This window comes from Ambystoma mexicanum, chromosome 7q (genome assembly GCF_040938575.1).
Source record: "Ambystoma mexicanum isolate Mex_15411 chromosome 7q, UKY_AmexF1_1, whole genome shotgun sequence".
NCBI classification, from domain to species: Eukaryota; Metazoa; Chordata; class Amphibia; order Caudata; family Ambystomatidae; genus Ambystoma; species Ambystoma mexicanum.
Window position 1 is genome coordinate 982,370,260 of NC_090941.1, and position 14,415 is coordinate 982,384,674.

Sequence of the window (14,415 nt, forward strand, 5' to 3'; positions counted from 1 at the left end):
GGTAGGGGTAAGTGCTGGTGACAGCCTGGGAGGGTAGTGCCAAGCGAAGCCAGGGGAGGAAGCCACTGGCTAATTGTTAGGGCGGAGGAATCCCAGGGCTGGGATACACAGCGGCCATGTACGGGGCCAACAAGGGCAGTCCTAGGAGTAGGGAGGGTGCTGGAGTCCACTGGGTCCAGGACGCCAGTCTCAGCATTAGTGGGGTGATTAGCAGGGAAGGGGAAGAGAGAAAGAGTCAGAGAAAACCAGAGTTTTTAGAGGTTTCCAGAATTTAAGAAGGTCTGGCTCAAGTCTGAGAGGGGCGTGGAGGCTGTACCAAAGAGCGGTATCAGCCGAAGAGAGGCCTGCCACCCACTCTCTGCTTGTAAAAGCGTTTGACAAACAGAGAGTTGGAGTTAGAGGAGCAGAGGGCTCAAGCAGGGAAGTATTTTGGGAGAGAAAGTTGAAGATGGCGTGGTCCCGGGTCCCAGAAAGCCTTGTGGATGATGGAAAGGGTCTTAAATGTGATCCTTGCAGCCACCAGGAGCCACTGGAGAGAAATTAGTGCTGGAGAAATGCAATCTCTGGGCTTGAAGTTACGGATAATTCCTATTCTGGATTAGCTGGAGAGGGCATAGGGAGGAAAGAGGGAGATTGAGGAAGAGGCTGTTGCAGTAGTCCAGTCTAGAAGGAACCAGAGCTCTGGAAACATTGAGCTTCTGGTGAGGAAACGGAGAATGCATCTAAGGGGGTGAAGCTGGAAGTGGGCCTTCTTGGCAAGGTCGAAGATGTGAGGGGTTAAGGAGAGAGAAGAGTTGAAGAAGATCCTGAGGTTTTTGGTCCCACAGGATGGTGAGGGTAGAGGAACCAAGGAGGGCGGCCAGAGGGTAGGAGGGAAACAGGGTGCAGGTGTCCCGATAAAAAGGATCTCTGTCTTATTGGCATTAAGACAGAGGTAATTAGCTGCACATCATGCCTGGATAGCGCCGAGACAATCGGGGATGAGAGCAGAGGTAGAAGAGGTAGTAGAAGGAAGTTTGAAGGAAAGCTGTGTGTCATCAGCATAACACTGGAAATAAGGAGAGAATGAGGAGAGCAGGTGAACAAGAGGGGCGAGATAGATATTGATTAGCCATGGCGATAGGATAGAGCCCTGGGGGACGCCACAGGTGGAGTGTGAAGTGATGGAGGAGAAAGGGCCCAGCTGCAACTGTGAGGGCGGTTAGTGAGGAAAGAGGTTTGCCAATCCAGTGCCTGATCCATGATGCCGAGGGTATCATGGAGCCATTTTGTAAGCATAGAGTGGTTGACCATATCAAAGGCAGAGGAGAGATCAAGGGGAATGAGAACAGCAGAAGAGATAGTCAATATTTGTGAGCAAGTCTTCACCGTTGTTCAGAAGAGCAGTTTCCATGCCTCTGGATGCCCGGAATAAATATTGACTGTTATGGAGGCAACCAGTGAGTTCAGTATGGAGCATCAGTTAGGGGAGGACCAAATTCTCCAAGTGTTTGCCCAGGAAGGGGGTGGTGGAGGTCGATAGTTAGCAGGGCTGGTTGGGTCAGCAGACAACTTTTGTGCTCAAGGGAGTGCTTGAGGGATATAGGGAAGGAGCCAGTGGCGAAGGAGTGGTTACAGAAATCGGTGAGAGCCGGGGCAAGAGAAGAGATGTTATCCTTAATGGTTCTAGAAGAGCGGGGGAGCACCTGTTTGGATGAGACCTTCATGGAGCAGACAACTTTAGAGACCTCATCAGGTGATATGGGCAGGAGGGAGGAGAGTACAGGGGAGCAGGGAGGGGAGCCAAGGGAGGCTGGAGAGCAGGAGCGAGAGTAGATGGGGTGCTGTAGAGTGAGGACAGGATGTCCTGAGTTTTTTATGCAAACTAGGAGGACAATGTGGTGCAGAGAGCCTCGGAAGGAAGTGGAGAGGTGGAGACTGCAGTTGGATAGGCAAGTTCCTTGCAGATTTCGAAAAGTTCAGCTGTGTTGTTAGTGGCTCCAGAGATGCAGGCTTGCACGTGGGCCATGATCTTGGAGCAGATAGAAAAGCGATATTGCCTTTTGAGCATGCGACAGGCCAGTTTGTCAGAGGATGAGCCCGAGGTCTGACACTTCCGTTCAGCAACTCTGCGCTTACATTTCTGAGATGCTAGATCAGAGTCCTACCAGCTGTTGCACTTGAAGGCAGGTTTCAGGTGGATCCTCTTGACAGGGGAAAGGATGTCAAGAGTGTTAGAGATGGAGAGGTGCAGGTTAGCAACGACAGAGTCAGAGGGAGAGTCAGAAGCAGGGGTTGGTGGCTCGGATAGAGGGCTGATGGCCCCAAGTGGGAGAAGAGGAGAGAGTGGTCTGACCAGAGGGGTGGGGGGTGATTGGGTTAGAGATAGGGATGTCTCCAGAGATGAAGGCATCCAGAGTGTGTCCGGCCGAGCCTAAGTGTGTCGAGGTGGAAGGAGGAATTGTGAGAGAGAGGGAGTCACAGAGGTCACAAACTGTGCAACGGCTAATTCAGGAGAGTTGTGGTGGATATTGAAGTCACAGAGGAGGAGGAGTTGGAAAGAAGAGGTCAAAAGGGAGGAGGCAAGGTCAACCCATTCAGAGAGGAAGAGAGAGATGTGGCCGGGGGGGCCTGTAGATGGTAGCGAGGGTGAGAGAGATAGTAAGAGAGACCCCGAGCCTACAGATGAGGCATTCAAAAGTGGAGTAGGATTGAGTAGGTATGATAGAGGCAGGGACCCACTCACAGAAAATCAGGCCACTCCACCTCCAGGCTGGTTGGGCCTAGGTTTGGAGAGGAGTTTGTAGCCCTCAGGAAGGAGAGTGTCAAGAACAGTGACGGTAACCTAGGCGGTGCTCAGCAACATATAGCCTCAACAGCATCTGGTGACAACTTACCAAAACTAAAAGAGAAATGTTTCTGAATGGAGGTTCATGGTCACTTCCTAAGGGAATACCTAAGGGTCAATCTGGTACCCCTTGGTCTAATAATCCATAATGAACCAGCACTATTTTTGGAGGATAAAGAATATATGATTGAATTTAATAAAATATCAACAAAATGCTCCAGAGATCTGATGGTACTTACGATAACTACTGCTCAACGGATACATGCCAGAATTAAGGAGGAATTTAAAGCTGAAGAAACCAAATTTCTTAACAATGAAGATCTAAAAAATGCACGGGATAAACTGAAATAAATAAATACAGCTTTAGACCAGTTTATGGCAATCACGCTAGAAAAGAAACATAAAAAACTGGCAAAAGACATAAAGAACTTTAAAATGTCTATCCTTGTCTGGCAGCTGACCTTGAAGATAAGACTGATAAAGAAAGATTAGCCAACCAAACAGGTCCCAACAGAAATAGATGCAAATGGATGACATTCTCCGACACATCGAACCCGGGATCCTCAGATGATCAAACACAGAACCAGGAGAGACAAGAATACCAAGGACCATTCCAACCTTCATTTCCCCAGGTCCCTTTTTTAGGGAGTGGGGGCCCCAGAGGAGGATACTGGGGCCCTCTGCCACCACCACCCATGACTTCTTACAATTACCAACAATGGACGCAGCCATACAGGAGACCGCAGAACCAGTGGAGGCATTGAGTGAAATTCCGATTTTTAATCTATCTGGATTTGAACTAACAAGCAGAAACCTCTGTCCTGGAGAAAGGACTCTCCTTCGTGCCCACTAACACAAATAATTGGTTCACACTGAACCAAGAACTCTTTCGTTTCTTCAGATCCATACGCCGCAAAGTGTACGTTAAAGAAAGGGAACCTCCAACACAAGAAAAAGACAAAGGACTCTGGATCCCGTCCAACTTTAACCCCAGAGAGAATGAAATACCAGCATCTTTAGAAATGTATAAAAAAGGAAATGGCAAAGCTACAAGACACATCTCAGAGACTAAGATGCAATTTAAACTCAGCTGAACAAAAAGCCCTCTAGTACCTTGCAGCCAACAAACACATAGTCATTAAAACAGCTGACTAGGGGGGAGGCATAGTGGTCCAAAACCTAAAGCAATATAAGGACATGGTAATGAGCCTCCTTAATGATGAAACAAATTATAGGAAGCTGAAAAAAGACCCTACTGCAGAGATTAGAGAAAAGATCCAAGACAAAACGAAATATGCATTTGAGCATGATTGGATTACCGAAAAAGAAGAAACATTCTTGAATACCTCAGAAGGAAGAACACCAGCATTTTATGCACTTCCTAAATTACACAAACAAATTTAAACCACCAGGGAGGCCTATAGTCTCCAGGTGTGGGTCACTATTGGAACCAATCTGCAAATTTGTGGATCACTTTCTTCAACTATTAATTCAAAAGACACCCACATACCTAAGGGACTCAATAGCAACAATATCCATTTTTGAAAATCAATCATTTATTTCATCAGAAGAATTAATGGTCATAATGGACATTACGAGCCTTTTCACGAGCATCCCTCAAGACTTACCAATAGAATATATACGCCATCACCACATGTTACAGAAAAGAGTTCCAATCAATTTTATTGTGGAGCTCTTGGATGTGGCACTGACTAATAACTTTTTTATTACTTTTGACAAGGTTTTTTACTTACCAATCAGCGGCACGGCCATGGGGGAGGATTTCGGCCCTAGCATGGCAGTGATTTTCATGTCTGAATATGAGCAGAAATACATCTTGAACGTAACCAACCCTTTTTTAGACAATATCCTCCATTGGTTCCGATACATAGATGATATTATTTTTATTTGGAAAGATAACAAATCCTCTCTGGACATCTTCCTGAATTGGATCAATGAACAAAATGAAGAAATTAAGTTCACACTCAGCAAAAGCAATAAAAAAATAATTTTCTTGATCTGATCAGTCCAAAAGACAATAAATTGGCATGCTCCCTGTATAAGAAAGAAACAGACAGAAATACACTTCTACATTACAGGAGTATCCATCCAAGGAATCTAAGGGATAATTTACCCTATGGGCAGTTTTTGCGATTAAGAAGGAACTGTACAGAACTGGGCCAATTTAAAAAGCATGCCCAAGAGTTACAGACCAAACCACAAACACTAGGATAACCAAATAAACTAGTCAAAAACACACAAAAAAGAGTACAATATACTCCCCGGGAATATCTCCTTACACCTAAAATACAGAACACAGTAGAAGAACAACCACTGACCTGTGTAACGACCTTCGGACCCAACACCACAAAACTGAAGGCATTAGATAAAACATTCTGGCCCCTTGTCCAGTTAAGCTTACCAGAGCAGCCAATGCCAAGAATGGCTCTAAAACTGGTCAAGAATTTTAAAGATGTATTAAACCATGCCAGATTAAGCAAGAAATCACAGAGGACCGAGATGTGGAGCATGAGGGAGAATGTGGGTCACCACCCCTGTGGAACTTGCAAAGTATGGAGGCTAACTAAGAAGACTACTTCATTTATGATTGAAGACAGAGAATGGATGATAAAACATTTCTCTTATTGCAAATATAGCAATGTTGTCTACATAATCGAAAGCCTGTGTGGGCTCAGATACGTCGGACAAACCAAAAGACAAGTCAAGAAACGTATCGGAGAACACAGATCACAAATTAGATGCAGGATGCACACAGCCCCAATGGTGTCACACTACCGTGAATATCAGCACAGCCCGGATGACATGCTATGGTGGGTGGCAGACGAAGTGCTCAATACTACCAATGCCATGAACACATTGAATTATAAGAATCATGGTGGATCTTTAAATTAAAATCTGCAACTAGAGGACTTAACGAAGCAGTTCCGTCCACCCCCTACTAACAGTCTGACAATCTGGCCCTCAAATGCTCAAAGAAGACTTTGTCTTCCACTAGACCCCGCAGACTGGAGCATGATACTTTCAAGATCAAAACCCTTCTACCTGTAGCTACAGGTACATGAACCCATTCTGTTAGAAACTTTAGCGCTCTCAAGTTTCAACAAATCAGATGTTCCTTCGGACAACCAGTGGCCATTTACTAAAAAGCAATATGTATGTGTATCCCCTGAATGTTACCACTATTGTGTTTCCTTTGAATATCCTCATGTGACCATGCTTTATTTTGTGGATTACACAACAGAGCGCCAAGATATACTGGCACTATTTATCGGAAAATTACCCGTTTTTGCTCCATACTAGTTACTATTGTTCTTTTGTCTATGTGGAATATTCCTACGTTACATTGCTTCATTTTGTTGTTTACACAGCTGATCGCTAAGATATACCGGCATTGTGTATCTAAACTGCCCATCAGTGACTTTAAATGTGTGGAAGCATTAATAGGGATTGATTGTTTATCTCCTTTCTTTAGGTTACTGTGCCATATTGGCCATATTATTATGAACCATGGCCTGCCATGTGGTCATTTATTCATTTAAATATACACATTTTTCACCTTATATGCAAATATATCTCAACCATTGAACTCATGGTCACATATACATTACCCGACCTCCATATGGCACCCAATCCAGCGCCCTCTTTTAGGCCATGCACATACAATTGCAACCATGCCCCTGTTCTGTTTTCAATCAATAGTTGCTGCTTTATAGACCGCACAAACCTCTTTACATGGTTCTAACACGTACGCTTCTCCTCAGATGCGTCCGTTGCTCATGGCACCAGCCTTAGGGACACTGCCCCGCCGCGCATGCGCCCTTCCATCCTTGGATACAGCTCTCCATTTTTAATGTGTACATTACGCTGCAGGACTACATCCAAGCCGAATCTTGTATTTGTGCTGACATTCGCGACACGCACGACCATTCCAGCTAGATCAGGTAAGATTGCTCGCCTTTACTCCCAGAAAGGGGTTATATCTGTGCTAACCACGACAATGGCGTACCTTCCTGGGGCTAATTTTATCCTGTTCCTCTGCTTTCTTTGCAGGGACCAGCATGCACATGAAGCTGATTATCCCGCACACCCAGATTTATCAACCCCCTTGGCGGTGACTGTCTCCAGCTACTCAAAGATACACACCTTAAGACACTGGAAACTCCATTTAGTATAAGAGAGCCGCATTGCATTAATATGCGAATGCCTTTATTTTAAGCCTACTTTCGAATATTACAGGCTTTCGCTTTACTCAGCCTACAGCAGCACAACTGTTACTTCTGCACTACACTTCTTACTACAGCAACAGCACAGGTACCTCCCTACAATGTACTGTTCTAATTTGGCTTCTCTATGCTATAGACACAGATCAATTACAGAACCCTATGTCTGATATCAGGGTCTTTTCTCCTTTGCCTAATTGCAGCACCCTAGGACAGCTAATTCCTACCCGGCATATTAGAGTACACTAGACTCAAGACTCTTTGCTTCCCCATTCCTAGGAAGACGTGCTAAAGAGTGAATTGGACCAGGTCACTTTTATGGCTGGGCAGCCTTTGGGTTAATAGGCTACCCCCTAATCTTCCAACTATACGGTTTTAGATTTGTATATACAAATGTGCTTTTTTGTATGAATTAGCAGCACTCTAGAAGAGCCACTTTCTAATCTCATTCGTCTTGTATGTTCCCTCCTCTAGGGAGAACCAGTCTTGGCCCCAGATGAAGGCTTACAGACCAACTTGCCGAAACATCATGGGACAGAACACCTCAGGTGTCTGACTATTCCCCACTTGCAACTATCTACAATTGATGTATATCAAGACGTTGACCATTGATTAGGTCACCCCAAAGCCTGGCTACATTGACCATTTAATGGTACCTTTAGAAAAGAGACATATGAATACAAGCCTTAGATACACCTGGTTGCTATTGTTCTTCTTTCTATTGAATTGAATATAAGAATGATGTATTGAAAATGGCCACACTTCTATATATGTATTATTGTATGTTTTTTCACCAGTTTTGAATATTATGATATGCACTGAAGATGTTTTGTATACAATAAAAAAGGTAAGAAATAACCTTAAAAAATACTAAAATGCAGCAGAAAACAATCAGTGCACCGGTTCAGAGGCACACCTAGATTCCAATCTGCAGCACAACACTAAAATGCATCAAAAAACAACCAGTGCACAGGTTTACAGGTACATCTAGGTTCAACTTTCCAGCACAGCACTAAAATGAAGCAGAAAACAATCAGTGCACGGGTTTAAAACACAGCAAGACTAAAGTTTCAGGCGGATCAGAGATTACAGAGGTAGAAAAGCGCTTAAGAATGAGTTTAGAGCCCTTTGGATAACATGCATGCAATGGATGGGGATGTAGAATAACTCAGACACCAAATAATCAAACCAACTCAGGAAGATGGCAAAGTTTGCTGTTTAAATAGCATTATCTAAAACAGGGACTTTGGCTCGAGCTCTCATCAAATCTCATAAAAAACACAGTTATTTGCAAAATATTTGTCATAAGTGATGTCATACTACATGGCAAATGAGAAAAACTTACGAGGGGATGTGATAGTCTCAAGGGGAACATCTAAGTATACTTTCTATAAGGGGTGGGATTGTGATTGGATATCTACTGTCGGGTGGACAACTTATGCCTACCTCTAAAACATGTTATTTTCAAGACTATTAAGTACATGCTATATCATTGGCTCTCAAATTATAAGGCCCTTTGTTATACGCCCGTCTACAATTGGTTGGCACACTTGTGCCATGTCTGGAACATTCGGTTCACTTAGCATCACACAAAATCATACCCAGGTGCCAGGAGGTGGAGTTCACTTGACCTCCTCACCCAATTAGCCCAATGTCTGTCATCACCCATGCCTTCTGCCATGAGGATTGTCTTTGAACTTGGTCTTGTAAAGTATTCTTGTATCTGGGAATATAAGAGAGTACGATCATGCACTATCGTTGTCCTAGCTCTATCGTTGTCCTAGCTCGACTCTTTTTCCATCCTTGACTCGCATGACAGGAGACCACAATTTAGTCCATTTTACAGCATTTAAGTGTCTTAAATGAATACAACTTGCATTCATGGTGTTCTTTCCTTGCAGCTTATCAAGGGATGATTCAGCTTCTCACGTTCACCGCCTTCAAGAATAGATAACCAGCCTTGGCTGCTTCAGCTTTGGTACCAGACCGGCCAGCCTCACCAGTCGTATCCACAAACTCAGCTAATTCTTGCTGCAACACAGCTCTCAGCCTTTCCTCTCCATGGGTCCAGGCTTACTAAATTCATGATACTGATGTCCAGTTTGTATATAATGGTGGCTCTGCCTGCAGTCTATTCACTAAATATAGCCATCTTCTAAGATCACTTAGTCTATTTGCGTTGCTGCATCTATACAGTTATTGAACGGCTTACATTTTCTGCAGCGCGTCACACATGTGCAATCTTCTTTTCGCATATGAAAGTTTACTCCATTCTTAACTTCGTCGTCAGTTTCTATAAAGTCCATGCAATATCTTCAGCCAGTTTTCTTAGTGCATCACGGTCGTCTCTTGTGATGTCGCCAGCTTCTCTTTCACTCGTTTTTATATTCCTTCAATGAGTTCCTCACTTAGATTATCGTCTCTTCGGGAATACATCTGATATGGTTTTCTAACTGGGTATCTTCTTTCTAATATTCGCTGTGATATCGTTACAACTGCTGGAGTCAAGCATGGGACAATCTCAGACTTCCAACATACAGGAGTTGGGGGGTGGGATTTCCTGCAGGGGCATGCAGTTGCTCCTCTACAAGAAGTCGGTCCAAAGTGAAAGAAAGGTACCAATTCAACATGGGAAGTGCACCATTAAAAACACCTATATTTAAAAATCAAGCATACATTTAGAAAGCCAGCATTCTAACAGGGCATGCAGCAGTAATTCAAGGCTAACAGATGCTACTTAATTACACAGGCTCCAGTGAAGAATGCAACTATGCTTTCCTGCACATGAGTGGTCAAGCTTAAACTAGAGAGAGTTGGCAGAAATGAGGCTCCAATTACAGGGGCACTTAAATACAGAGGAAGCAGCAATTGAGGATAAGAGAAAAGATAGTCAGGTGTAGCGCAATTGGATGGCTGGGTAGAACTATAAGAATATGTGGTAGAGGAAGTGAATCTGGCATGAAGTGAGCATCAGTGTAGAGTGTAGAAGATGGAGGTTACAGAGGTCCTGGAGGCATGCCAAGTGATGGCCGCAGGAATGCCTGCATTTGGAGCCGGGTTGCCCAGAGAGTAGAGGCGTAGTGTAGGAGATGTGGGCAGGGAAAAAGGAATCAGCTGCACTTGATATAAGTGGGTCGGGTGTACCCTTGGATATGGAGGAGGACAGCAGCCAACAAGTGCTGCAGCAACATAGGACAGAGTATGGGGTTCCATACCAGGTACTGTGGTGTAGATGTCCTTTGTAGGAGCATTCCTAGACAGGACCAGCCAGGGGATACTCTAACCCTTGGAAGGAGGCCCTTAGAAGGGGGGTCAGCATCTGCCTGCCAGCTACACAGGCTTCCTCTTGCTGAGCCAATCCCTCGGCTCCTACAGTGGGAGTCGGGTCTGCATTCAGTCAAGCAGGAATCCCGGTGGCCATATTGGCGAGGCCCCGGGGAACAAAGAAACCATGCAGTCCCAATGGCCACGGGGGCTGTGATTGCCACAGCATTTGCTCTGCACACCCTCCAGGGTGTGTGCACCTCTTCACCCCCCCAGTGCAGCCTCACAGCTTCTCTCCAGGTAGCCCCTGTCCCTGGCGATGAGCCCCTCGGTTGTAAGGAGCAGAGCCACTGCAGTCCGCATCTCTGACATTGTTATAGGAAGAATAGGAACACAGATCACAGAGAGTGTCATGGTGTCAGTCTAAGATGATATGGCAAGGCTGGCCGATGCTATTGGGGTGAGGGCCCTGATTCTGCTTGATTTGTCAGCAGCATTCACACCGTTGAGCACCTTACCTTGCTGGCCCACCTGGCCCAGGTTGGCATTGCCGGCCAAGTGCTTGCCTGGTTTACCTCGTTCCTGGCTGAGAGAGGCCACATATTTTCACTTCTCCCCTTGTTTTCACTCCTTTGCTCTCATTCCTGAGGGGTTGCTCAGGGTTCCACCTTGTCCCCTATACTTTTTAACATCTATTTTCAGCTACTTGTGTGTCTCATATGCTTCTTTGGCATTAAATGCTACTCATATGCTGACAACACTCAGATCCTGATGAGGTTAGATCTTGAGCATGCTGAGATGTCGTCATGCCTCTTCCAGTGTCTTTCTGCTGTGGGAGACTAGATGAACCACAACTGGCTGATACTCAATAGAGACAAGACAAAGGTGCTGGTGGTGGGTTCCCCCCTGATCCCACACTGTGGGTGATTTCTTTTTGGCCGTCTGCTCTTGGCTCCCTCCCCATTCCAGTCACAACTGTAAAGAATCTTGGGATTGTGGTCTCTTCTCCTCTCTCTATGGATCACCAGGTCTCTGCCATCTGTAAAGCGGGACACTTCCATCTGAAGATCTTGCGGAAAGTGCTCCCCCTTATACCTCGTAAACTCAGTCGTAGCTGCTTTGGTCCTCAGCCACTTGGACTATTGTAACACACTTTGGGCCTCATTACACGGTAGGCGGTAGGGATTTAACATTACTGGTAATGGAATACCAGTAACGTTAAATCCCCATGCGGATCGCGACCCGGCTCACCGCTATTAGCGGCACCGCTAAGTAGGCTGCCACTAATAGCGGCCAGTCCGCGTGTGCGTGACCCACCATCCCGTAAATAGCGCCATGCCGCCAATAGCACACCATCACGAGTCAAGCGGCCATGCTAATAGCGGCATGGTAAAGCACCCAAAACCCCTTACCGCCATGGCGCTAATACCGCCATCGCGAACCACCCGTTAAGAGAACTGAGCAGTGTTCCCACCTGCCACAGTTGGACAAAATCAGCACAGGTGGAGGCAATGGAGACTGTGGCAGCTCAAAAGGAGCACACCACACCCCTTCCCACACCCCTTCCCACACCAAGATGGTTCCAATACTGGCAGAATTACATGGCCTGGAGGACCTCATTGCAGTGCAGCTGCAACAACAACAGGCAGCACAAAGGAGACGCAGGAGGAGGAGGGCAAGACAGGCACAGCAAGCACCACCACGTCCCCCAATCATACCACAGAGGCACCCACCAATCCCCAGGATCACAGCCAGTCCATTTAACCTAACCCCTGAGCAGATACACACCCTGTACCGTCTGGACAGGGCTACCATCACCAGCATCGTGGACATGATCCACGACAACATTGTGAGCCTCATAGACATCAGAACTGCCATCCCCCCGCTACTGAAGGTGGTGAGTGTGCTGCACTTCCTGGCCACAGGCACCTACCAGCATACAGTGGGACAGATGCATGGCATCTCACAACCAGTATTCTCCCGCACGCTGAACCAGGTACTCAATGCCCTCCTGAAGCATGCACCTGAACACATATCCATGCCACGGACTGCCCAGGAGATTGCAAACACAAAAGCTGTCTTCTATTCACTGGCAGGCATCTCAAGTTGCATCGGGGCCATCGACTGTACCCATGTGGAATTGGTGGTCCCACATCACAATGAAGTAGTCTACCGAAACAGGAAGCAATTCCACTCTATCAATGTCCAAATGGTATGTGACGCCAACAAGATAATCACACATTGCTGTGCTCGATTTCCCGGATCAACCCATGATTCCATGGTCCTGCGGAACTCAACTATCCCACGCTACATGGAGCAACACACCGGACAACGTTCGTGGCTACTTGGTGAATAACAGGGCAAGCACATGGCAATGTGACTAGTGGGGGTGGAGAGATACGTACTCCAACTTGGTGTGAAGAGGGGGGGGATACGTACTCCAACTGGGTGTGAAGGGGGTGGGGAGAGATACGTACTCCAACTGGGTGTGAAGGGGGGGAGAGATACGTACTCCAACTGGGTGTAGCCTGTCGTATGTGGGCAAAATGCACATACAGATGTATGGCAATGTCCATCTGGGAAGGCGGCAATGTACTTGAGATGAACCAACATGCAAGTATAAGCTACACAACACAGATGACATTCCAGGTCTAGTAACATTAAACATCCATCCACATACAAATTGCACAACATTCCACGCCACAAAATACACAAATTCCACACATGCCATCAAGATAGCATCCTGAATTAGTCCAGTACAACATCAATATTGCAAAGTACCCTATAATGCATGCAAAGGGATCACCACTAGCCATAGCATTTCCCCACGCACCTATTCCACCAATGAAGAGATTACAAACTTTCTACAGAAGCTGCAATGGAACTATGCAGAGCATTAAAACAAATGAAAATGCTACTAATAGATGAAGTGAGCATGGTCTTCAACCTAATGTTGGCTTTGATTCACCTCAGATTACAAGAAGTACTCAAAACAAACTACGAAGAGCTCTTTGGAGGAAAGCACATTATTGTTTTCGGAGATTTTCTTCAATTGACACCAGTGAAAGGTGAGCCTATTTTTAAAACCTTAGGACACAAACTCTGCCATAAAACTGTTGGCAGCATTGGAAATGTCAAACTTTGGCAACATTTCCAATAGAGATAATTAAAAGAAAACATGCAGCAATCTGCAGATCTCACTTATGCCAACCTCTTAAAAAGTATTAGAGTTGGTATATTATCTCAAGAAGTTCAAGTAATATTGAAACCCGGTAAATTCATGCACTTTATGGTGATAATGCATGTGCTACGGATGTTATGGAACAATTAGCCCACAAAAATGTCAATTGTATGGCCTTAATGCCAACTCTTGCAAGCTGTTTCAAATTCAATGAAACAATGTTAAAAAAAGAAATGCAACCAATAATTGAAATTAGCGCCACAGACAAACCAGACATACATGGTATGACACTACCCATGTGTGAACAAGCCACAACGAGACTAAATAGTTTAGAAAATTCAATCTCCAACACAGCTAGATTGGAAAAAATATTAAAATCTTCCTTAAATTGCAGAGTAATGCTTAAACATAACCTTGACGTGGATCAAGGACTAGTTAATGGAGCACTGGGTACAGTTGTTGGCTTTCAAACATACCCACATGACAACAACATTCAGTTTGTCAATATTCTCTTTTGACAAACTTTCAAAAGTGAAGATGATAGGACGCTCAACAGCTCGATTCCTTCTCTTCAAAGACATGTATGTACGCAGAGAACAATTTTCTCTAACTCTTGCATACGCAGTCACCATTCATAAATCTTACCCTAGACAAAGCATTGATAGATATTGGTAACACAGTCTTTAAAGAAGGCATGAGCTACGCAGCACTATCATGCTTACGTACACTTGACGGTCTATTTCTAATCAACTTTGATGCAAGTAAAGTAAACTCTGATATTCCTTGCATTTCAGAATAAAATAGACTTCGTTCACTATACACCCCCATCTAAAAACATATCATATTCCACAAAAAGTAAAATGTTCTAAAAGAAAACTAAATCAAACAGAAATGCAACAGGA